Here is an 11329-nt window from a genome sequence, read left to right as displayed (position 1 = left end):
ACCCTCAATGCATTTCAGGCTGCAATTTGACAAAAAGTATTTACTTGGGCAGTGCTGAACCAAGAGTCACATCCTCTCACCTCTTCCACTGGGAAGGGAACTGGAGTTAATGCTTTCAGGACAGGAATAGCATCAATTTGAGTATCACATCTCATACATTGATCCTTCAGAGCTTTGAACAAAGAACAGAATATTAGTCCCCTCATTGCCCAAGGAGGATGTTAACCTGCACCCCTGCAAGAGCGAGGACACCACTAAAGTCACCTTCCCCCGCTGGATGGGCCAGCTGCCAACTGTGAACGGGAACTTGGTTAGAGTAAAAGATTCTTTGTCAGGAATGTGGAAATTGTGACATTAGGGACTAGCCTGGGCTGGAGGATAAAGCTTCAATGAAATTTGCAAGTTCATTTTGGTTTATATACCTGTTGGAGCTGAGACATTAAATGCAGACGGCTTTTAATCTAGGTATTTTAAACACTACTTGATACCGTGGACTAGTGCCACTCAACAGAGAGTACTTCAAGGACAGAGCTATCTCTGAACCAGAATAAGACCCCAGGAAAGCTGATTCAGCCCAGAGCATTTGGGACGGGGTTATTTTCTTTTGTTTCAACATTCACTTTTGACAGAACTGGCTTTTCTCTTCGCCCCTGCTGGAGAGCTAATAACTTCCTTCAGGTTCACCTTACTTCAGTCCCCCACACAGGCGAGTGCAGCTGACTCAATATGCAGGTATGTGTGTGTGCTCTATTTACATTGATTTTTATCAGTCATTTGTTATCAAGATATCGAGAGAGATTCCCTAAGAAAGCAAGCACAGGAATGGGTCAGGTAAGTTAGTTTGACAAAAAAAACAACATGGAAGAAATAACTATGGAGCAGAGGCTGCTATTCACTATTTAGAGCAAGTCACAGGCAATACAAAAGGAAGATTACAGCCAAACCCTCTCCTGTCTCAGGCAGTGCTATTTGTTCCTGAGATTTCTAAAGATGTGTTCAATTCCTGCACACATCTGAGAGTTCTACAACTGTGGCTAACATTGAAAATAAATAATCCAAATCAGCTTGGCCATATTAACTGTGAAATCCACTTTACTAGTGAGATAGAATTTACTTCAGGCCATATAGGTCAATAGCTTTGGAGAGGGAATTCCAAAGATGAAGGCCCTTCATAGAAAATGCTCAGCCTTCAGACCTGTGTAGTTCTAAATCAGAGGGCTTAGCACCTCCAAGCCCTCCAGCTGCTGTGAGGGCAAACCCAGGAAAGAGGTGGTCATTGGATATAACCTAAATCCCCTCTCCGCTGCCTCTCCTCAACCCCTGAAACAGAATGCTGTTGAGGTCTGCTACCTTGATTCCCCTGAAAGCAAAGAGGCAACTCATGAGGTATGGAAGCCTGGAGGGAACAAAGGCAAGTGTGAACGTGTGTGAGCTCATACTTTGGCATGATGAAAAGTAGGTACTCTTCAAAAGGTCTGCTCTGTGGCAGAGGGGCTCGTTACTGAGAGAAGAGCTTCACTGCCCACACAAAGGCAAGTAGAGAGGGAAGGGGCTCAGTGAGGTTAGAATGCAGACAATATGGAACCAGAGATTGCTGAATCTTAAAATCTGCGGGCTACGAGCAAAGTAATTTAAAGATATTGGTAAGGGCAAAGAGCAAAGAATGGACTTGGCAGGAAGATGTGTTTTCCTGTTTACTATGTGCAGGTAGCTTTTGGAAATTTTAGTTGAAAAAAATTTTATCAGCCAAAATGAAAATGAATCTGGGGTAGGCAGAATAATGGCCCCTAGAGAGGTCTTCATTCTAATTTCCGGAACCTGTGGATATGTTAGGTTACGTGGCAAAGGGGAATTAAGGATGTAGATGGAATTAAGGTTGATAATCAGCTAAACCTAAAATAAATAGATTATTCTGGATTATACTCATGGTCCTAGTATAATCACACTGGGTGCTTATAAGTGGAAGAGGAAGGCAGAAGAAGGTGCTGGCTGTTGCTGGCTTTGAAGATGAACCAAGAAGGCCATGAACCAAGAACTGTGGTACCAGCAAGGAAGCAGATTCTCCCTTAGAGCTTCCAAAAGAGAACACAGCTCTGTCTATACCTTGCCTTTACTTCACTGAGCTCATGATCACCAAGTAGAAGATAATAAATTTGTGTTGTTTTCTGTCACTTAGTTGGTGATAATTTATTAGAACAGCAATGGGAAACTAATACAGAGCCGAAGAGTTGCTTGACATGTAAAGGTGCAGTTTTTGCATTAAGCTCTGTCTGGGATGATGACTGCCAGGAAATCAACAAACACTTGAGGAAAAGAAAATGGAATTTGTTGCCTAAATGGAAGGCATGTTACTCTTTCTGCTTGGTTGGCTAGCTAGCATCCTGGTTTCATCTCCTGCATTTTATGTGGTAAACAGCTGGGAATGAGAATAATATTTAGCACTTATTATCCCAGGAGAACTAATTTTCAACACAGAGTTGATCCTACACTGCTAGGTTGATCCTAAGGGACAACCTGTTAAGGGATCAACCATATAGCTAAAGGCCATTCGACCAAAGGATGGGACAGTCACCTGTCATCTTGAGTTTTCTGAACACCGGAAGCCCCGCTGGTGCAAAATACTGCTCTCTGCACTCCTGGGGGTGGGGTGGAGAAGATGGTCCTGTTTTACTTTCATATTCAGGACAAGGTTACAGAAAAAACACTGGCTATACCACTTTCAAGGTCATTCAAAAAAGTCAGTGTTATAGCTAGAAAAGAACTCCAAGACAGGGAAAGCTGGGTTTCCAAATCACCAAAACACATTCACCTGAGAAATGAAAACTAAATTAAGTTTAGGTGGCAAAATGAGAATGGAAAAATGTACCTGAGATCAAATATCCAACGTGACCCTGCTTTTCTTTTAATTTGAATGACTCTTCATGTGACATGTAAGCTAAACTATTTAGGATTTGATCCATCTCTATGAATGACATATGTTTTTAAATATAATGCACTATTCACAGCACATGGCACATAACTATTCATGAATGATCTACATCCTTTCATAGACACTACTAAAGTTATTAGAAAAGACTGGAGAGAGACTAAGGTGGGGTTTATTAAAGATACTGTCTCGTTCATTTGCACCCCAATGATTACCACCTGGTGGCCCTGTTATATTTTCAACAAGTGGCTAATGGGCATGGTCTGGTGCTAACTGAACCTCAGGACTGAGGAGGAGCGAGTGGGTGAGCCCTGGGGCGTGGTCTTCTCTGAATGAGCAAGCACATTTTCAACACAATTGGCTGCCTAATCGCGTGTTGCAAACTTGGCTGATGTATTTGGATGTGTAAGCAATTATGTTTCTGCTAAAAGCCCTGGTTGGTAATGCTTTTGTTCTCTATTTCTTACAACTGAACTAACAGAGGGAAGAAATTGTATGAAAATGGTTTTCAGTATGTTTTGTTTTGCTTTTTAACTTTTCTTTTCAAAACATTTTTCAATTAAGCTAGCCAATAGATCTATGGTTTATTATACCTCCAAACACCACATAAAATAGATAACAAAGAGAAAAAGAAACACAGTGGATAGTAAAAATAGTTTGGGTAATAAAACAACTTCTGATAAAAAAAAAAGCCTACATGTTTGCATTAAACTACATTATTTATATGTGATTAATTGTACTGAGTATCTCTCTGTACTCAGCCTGTACTCAGCCACAGGGTTGATTCTGAGTATTGAAGGGTAACACTGTGGTCCCTAACCTTAAGAAACATCTGTTCAAGTAGGCCTTTCTACTGGCTAAATGTCTGAGTCACCTGAAATTTCATGAAATAATGCTGTTCATTTCCAAAAGAATGATAACCCAAAACCACAGGTTCTGAATATTTTGCTTCTCAATAACCAGTCCATACCTTAGCATTCACTAAGATTTCTGCAGCCCATCTAACACATCATGTTGCTAATTAATCTCAAAACTGTTAACCCATTAACTCACTGGGTGCTAAGAAAAAGTAGTCATGTTGTTACCTCAACTCATTTGGGAAATTAGACCGCAAACAAACAAAAAAAATTTAAAACAGCCGTATCTTTCACAGAAATACGGAATTCAGGTCTCTATAAACACTTGGGCTTGCAATCACTTCCTGCAGACATTGCACACAAAAGCACTTCAGAATTTCAACCTGAGAACTTATTCTTTTATTAAAATGTCTCCATGTGCAAAGCCAAACTCACGCTTCCTGTGTAAGCAGTTGTGGGAAACTATAAGCTCGACATTTGAATTCCAATTCTGCAACACTAGGGATGTCACTGCAGCCCTTTCCCATCTGATAAGTGGGATAGGAAATTTCTCCTATCACAGACTGGTTATGAGCATCAAATATGACATATGGGAATTGGCCTAGGAGAGTGCCTGGGCGCACAGAGAATCTCCGAAGACCTACATCTGAGTGAGGAACCCCGGAAACATCTAGCTTCAAAAATCAACAGGGCTCCACACCAACACTCACAGGCTTCGCAAACCAAGAGGGCTCTTAAAGGGCCCGCGACCCCCCTTGTGGACTCACCTGCCCAAAGGTCCAGCACAGAAGCAGCCAGTAGAGAAGTGATCAGACTGAGAGACATATTTGCTGGTCTTGGAGCATTGGTCTGGGGAGCAGGCGTCTAGTTTGGTGAGAATCCGCAGGCCCGCTAGGACGCCTTCCTAGGGAGCTGCTGCTGGGTCCCATCTTTCCGCTCACCACGTTCTGTGCTCCAGTGCGCAGGCGCCAACTTTTTTTTTTTCTTTCTTTCTAGCCCTAAGCCTTATTAAAGAGCTGAAGTAAGTACGGACAGTAAGATTTTCAAAATATATTTGTAAACTCTGTCAAGAAGATTTCATGGCTTTACATGACAATGGAGGTTTAGTATCGAAGGTGATTGTATGAATTTCTCTGGTGTTCAGCATTAAAAGTATAGTTTACCTTATTGAGAACTGATAAGATGATGTCACCTTGAAGGAGTTTTCACGGCCATCCTGGCCTTTTGTATATCTGCATGACTTTGAAGTTTGGAGGTATCAATGAAAAGAATAACATTTAACATTCACTGTCACACTTAGCAAATGAACGTACACAAAGAGCTTAGATTTTACTTTCGCTGAAATTCTTCCCAGTATAGTCAATTATTGCTCATAAAAATAAACACCAACTTCCTGATCTTTAAAGTGCTCTTACTCTCCTGGAAATAGCCCATGATTTTTGGAGGCACAGAAATCAACACAGTGAGTGTTCATGCAGACTTAGCTCTTACTTCCACTGCCAGACACTGTGACTAATTTTCTTGGTTGACTTTCTCATATCATATTCTTCCCTTTTGAGTCAGAGTAATGCCATGTATCACCAGGGCTTGGGCAGGGGTGTTTTGGATTGTATAAGATACAGACTGGGCTAAAATCCCGGGATATATCAGTGGCTGACCGATAACCTCACCAGTGGGTGGTGATTCAAGTATGGACGTAGGCCAGGAGTCCAAAGGGCAATCCTAATCCCAGAAGATCATTCTTAAGGAAAGCAGAGGCAGGACATCCTCCCCATGAACAAACAGAGGCATAGTGGGAAACCCATGGGCAAGGATAAAAACCACCAACAGGGGTTATTGTAGATGTCAGGATAACCAGAATGTGTGTGTAGGGAGGAGGCTGTGCAAGCACAGGGAACTTCAGACACAAAGGCAGACTCAAGAGGGACAATTGTCCTATTGAGGTTTGTGGTTTCTGGGGAAATGATTTGATGAAAAGCCAGAAGACTACTGAAGAAATTTTTATTTTCTCCTATACCAGACCATATCTGGGAAGTCGAGATGTGGGAGGCTGAGAAGTCTGATGAGGCACTGAGGCAGGCAGAGCTTTCGAGTGAAAACCTGGTATGCCTGGTGACGAAGGACTCTGGGCTCCAGCAGCTGCTTGTAACCCATCCAAAGTGGGTTAACCACTGATTGCTCTCAGTTGTGTTCATGAAAAGGCTCTTTTCTTTCTTTCCACAATCAGCTCCTCTTCTAGGAATCTCTGTTTTGGTTAAGGTCTCCTCTAATAGGATGTTCCTCTAATAGGATGTTCAGGTTGAAGTATTCATCGAAAGATTGCTAAAGGGACTTTTTTGGGAGGGAGGGGGAGACGATTGCCTTTTGTGGGGAGGGATTGGAAGTTGTGCTAACTTCTCATTCCAAACCTAGTAAGGGGGCTTCTGGGAGACAATGCCAAGAACTTTTCAATGTGTTCCGTGAAGTTGGGAGACTGGAAGGACTGGTGCCTGACTCTTTAATAGACAAAATTTGGTCTGCATTGGTGAGAGAGCCAGTGTGGGGGTTAGTGGAGTCCTGCCTGACTATGGCAGTAAGAGGCTGGAAAAGGAGAGCATGTGGGCTTGGTGGAAGAATCAGAAAGCAACCACTTTGAAAAAGGCTTTCTAGTTATTCTTTTTGCCTCCCAAAAGGATTCCCCCTTTAAAAAAAAAAAAAAAAGGCAACTTATACATAAGCTAGGCCCAGAATGAACCTCCAAAGCAAGTAAGGGCTGGAGCTTCGTGCCTTTCCTGCCTCAACCCTTTCAGAACCATCCCCTAGCCACTTACCTCTCCCTAGCCATTTTGATCCTGCTGACCAGAATGTGCAGCTGTGAGGAGGGAGATGGGCGGGGCTACGAAGCAGATGAAGGTAACCATGGTACTCACCCCATAACACAGCTGCAGCCCAAAGCGAATCTGAGCTACAGGAGGGCAGAGGATGTCATTCAAAGTCAAGATCACAGTTTTGACTAAAACATGAAACTGTGCTCTAAATGTCCTATCGGGGCATTTTGTGACCTCAAGTGATAATGGAAATGTTTACTACCAAAAAGTGAGCTGAGGAGCCATGAGACTTGCCCAAGTTCTAATCTGGTACAGCAGATCATCCCACTAAATAAAGCTTAGAAAGTGACCAAAATGAATTAATTACCTTTTCATTATATACTTGTAGTGATCGCTGTTCAATTTACGTTTCATACACTTGGTCACCTAAGTTGGACATCTAAGAAACACCCTAGACTCCTCCCTTTTTCTCATCTTCCACGTTTACTCTGCCAATCAAAACCTAGAGATTTTACTTGTGAAATGTTTTAACTTATTCCTTCGTCTTCATGCTAAACTCTGCTTTGGTTGAGGTCTTCATCAAACTGACTATGTTTCCTTAACTGAATCTGAGCCTCTATGTCCCCGTTAAATATGCTTTGAAAAGTACAGCAATTCCAAAGAGAGAGAGTTAATGTTTTATATTGACTTCCCAACTGGACTCTTGAAAAGAGAAAGAGAAAGCTCAGTGAGGCATAGGAGGTATAAGCCATAACAATACATTGGAAAGATAATCAATGGACCACCCTCTCCATCACATGCAGGTAGAGAGAGGTGATGGTACTACATTTTTTTCAACCTAATTCATATTCGTATCTCTTTTTCTTTATATTCAGGTCTTTTCCTATTTTATTTGTAAATTAATTACCTGTTTGTCAGTTGACAGGCAACCTGAGTTGGGCTGAGATCTTGATCTGCGCTAAAGTTAGACGCTCGGCTCCCTGAGCCACTCAGGTACCTTGAGAGAGAGAGAATCTTAAGCAGGCTCCACACTCATTACAGAGCCCAATGCAGGGCTTAATCCCACAACGCTAGGATCATGACCTGAACCGAAATCAAGAGTCAGACTCTCAACTGACTGAGCCACCCAGGCATCTCAAGAGTTGGATATATTTAATAATACCAAACCACAGAGCATTTCTTTTTTAAAAAGGAAAACAATGGGAGAGAAAGTGAATAACATATTGATGTTGAAAAGTCAAAATTTAAAATGTTATCTATTTCTTGCGTCCCACAATAACAGCCATAATGATACTACTAACATTCACTGAACAGTTCTCATGTACTGGAATACTCACGGTCACTTTATTCTCCTAAATAGGATATTTTCTTATATATTCTTACAAATAGGATGCAGGCTTATTGAGGGTAAGGCTCTCTCTTGGACTTTGTTCATGGCTGTGCTCTCCCGGGCCTCAAGCATGGTCTGGTTTGTCATCGACACTGAATAGATATTTGTTGAATAAGTGAGGGAATGGACTCATTGGGCCTTCTCTCACAAAGCCCTTTGAGGTAGGCATGTTCATCACACTCATCCGACAGTTCGTGAACCTGATCTACTGAACCACGAGGCCCTCAGGCTTCTTCCAGTGGCCTCTGCATCTACTCAGACTAGCCTGTGATGACTTGCCCTCTGGTCTCATTGTTGGTTCTACTTCTTTTTACCGTTTATGTATTCATTCAGTGTGACAGAGAGAACACGTGTGTGCACACGCATACAGGTGTGCGTGCTAGCGAGAGAGGAACAGAGAGAGAGGTAGCGGGAGAATCCCAAGCAGGCTCCATGACCATGAGATCACCACGAGAGCATGACCCGAGCCGAAATCAAAAGTCAGATGCTTAACTGACTGAGGCACCCAGGTGCCCCTGCTCTACTTCTATGTCTAGTTCCTGTCTCCCTCACATCACTTTCAATGCAAAAAGGCCAAGCCAGCAGCTATGACCCACAGCTGTAGAGCCAATTAGTGGTGAAGATACTTAGGAGCCAAAATTTGTGATTCTGAGTCACCTAGCCTCCTCATTCCAAGCCAGCTTGCCCCAACCAGAACAAAGAACTCATTATTTCTTGAAGCTGGATATTGATTAGCTCTTGAAAGCTGTGCACTTTTGCTGGGTTTTTGTTTGTTAGTTTTAACCACTGAAAAGATAATTACTTAGGTCATGATTACTAAGTTTAGTCATTAGGTTTAGATTTTTTTTTTTTTTTAGGTGTATATTTGCAATAAAGTGAATCAGATGATAGTAAAGCAGAAAGAAACTTGCACGGACATTGGTGAAACACTTTTTTTCCTAAACATATGAGCAAACTGTGACACAAAGGGAGAGGGAACCTGTTCGAGGTATCCCACAGAGTCAGTGAAAGAATCATAGGGAGACACTAAGCCTCCAGAGACCTAGTCCCATGCCTTCCACATCCATGATTTAGGCTGGCTGCCTTGTCACGGGGTTCATCTTTCAGGCATTTGATTCAACTACACACCAATTTTAGAACAGGACACGTCAAGTTGGATGAGACCAATGATTTTCTTCTACCTATTATGCTTTTTTGAAAAGTGGCAACAGGAAAAAATATATGGCAGTTTGCTACCTACCACTTAGTACTGGAATGACTTTTATGCTCCCCTATTACATGTGTTCTGTAAGGTCCTACACAATTCTCAAGTCAGAACAGGCTCACATCCCACAATTCTGTACCCAGAAAAGGATATTAGAAATTGAATGCCCACTAAGGGGATACAGAATTTTATGAGGTCCTTATATAACAAACACCTTTTTGAGGGGGGTGCAGGAAGAGGTGAGTGGAAAGAAATTCAACTCCGAAATATAAATATGTTTGGACAAGTACATTGAGAACACAGTGAAATCACACTCCTAACCCAGCACCTTTCAAGGAAAGAAATCCTTGCCAACACTTCAACTTAATACTGCCTAACTGACTTGAGGAACCCATGGCCCAGTGGAAGGATGGTGAGGAGGCAGAAAATTCTACTCTGAGGGAAACCCTGAGGTGGCTCAGGCCATCTGCCACCCACAGCCAGAAGCTGCTCTTACATATGATTGCCCTAGCATAGTCCATTGAGAGGGTCAAAATTGAGTCTGTTCTATTTGATACGGATCTACTGTGACCATCACTGTTGGTTTCTTGATTGGGAAGAGAGTCTATTTTCCTTAGGGCCTAACAACAGGCAGCACAGGGGAAGGTGGACAGAAACTGTGTGCTGATGAGTGGGGACTGGCATGGCCAGTTGTGGGATCTTATGAGCTACACTGTGTTCTCCATAATCACAAGAGCAAGGGCTTCAGGAATCAGAGTTCCAGAGACTGGGATAAAAGAGATTGGATCCAGAGGCTACTGTTGTAACATGTACTCGTGTCGTCTACCCCTCCATCCAGATGGGGTCTAAGAAACATGGTTAGATAAACATGACGAAGGGCAAACTGAGACTTTTCATTAAGGTAGCACTTCGGGGGTTCTCATGTAATAGGTCTTCCAGGTCCCTTCATTTAGAGGAGAAGCTGAGCTAAAACAATGCATCAGAATGAGTATTAAATCAACATTCAATAGTGGCAGATAAGGAGAATATATGTGAGAACCAGGTGTCAGAGACTGGAAACAACCAAAACGTTGGATTCTTTAATGAGACTCACAGAGATTTTCATGGCTGTTGGGAAACAAGTTTGACCTATAGAAGTATTTTAAAATTTATTTAATTCTATGCAATCTTATTCCTTTATATTCACTTTGAACTGAATTCTATTATCAAAGAGGTCAAAACTATAAATCAATGTGTGGCATTAGTAGCAAGCTTTTGATATTATTACAAGACTTTTAACATCTAGGTCCAATATCTCCAGATGAAATGTTTCTATTGACATTCTGTTGATTTGGTTTCTTGCAGATTAGCTGTTTAGTTGTCACTTCTCTGATGACGGGCCACCAATAGAGCATCTCTATGTTGTTGTAGATTTCAATTCCAAGGACTCTCAGCTTGGTGCTTACTCAAATTTTTGAAAAAAGTTTTCAATTTTTCCCCCCAAAGCCTTTTTTTTTTTTTTTTTTTTTTTTGGCTCTGGAGACTCTGTGAATATATGATCATAATAACTCTATATTAGGCGAAATGTCATTTTTAAATTTTATCACTTTTCCCCTAAGATGTCTTGTTAATTTTTTTCAGCACGTTTTATCTAAAAGGATTGAGAGCTTTTAAATGTTGCATTTTCTATAGCATCATTTATATATATATTTAAAGGATAATTAAGCAGGAGAGGCAGGTCAGGTGTTCGCTCCCATGTGTCTCATGCCCCATGATACTAAAGATGTTGCCTGCCTTTGGAGGTAGGAAGAGAGTGGTGGCTCAGGGGCTTGGCCTCAGATCAGCATCCTGTGTAGTGTTACAGGAACATGCTAGCTGCTTGGTGCAATCGCCCCAGGGCAATAGCAAATTGTTACTGAACACACAGATCAATCTGCAAGGGATTAAGAAGAGAACCACAGAGCTAGTCAAGTTTCAAACTGATGACCTCTTCTATTTTGTAATCGTGACATGAAGAGGTAAACAATTATGTATCGTGTCAGGTACGTAGCAGGTACATTTTCTTTAGCAACTTTTTGAGTATGTCTTCTCCTTTCTTAGCACCTTACCCTCTACATGTGAATGTTCTCTGTCAAACCTTTTGACCTCACTGATCCTCAAATATGA

The sequence above is a fragment of the Panthera uncia genome, chromosome A2 (assembly GCF_023721935.1).
Source record: "Panthera uncia isolate 11264 chromosome A2, Puncia_PCG_1.0, whole genome shotgun sequence".
Lineage (NCBI taxonomy): Eukaryota > Metazoa > Chordata > Mammalia > Carnivora > Felidae > Panthera > Panthera uncia.
Note: the sequence above shows the minus strand (reverse complement) of the source record.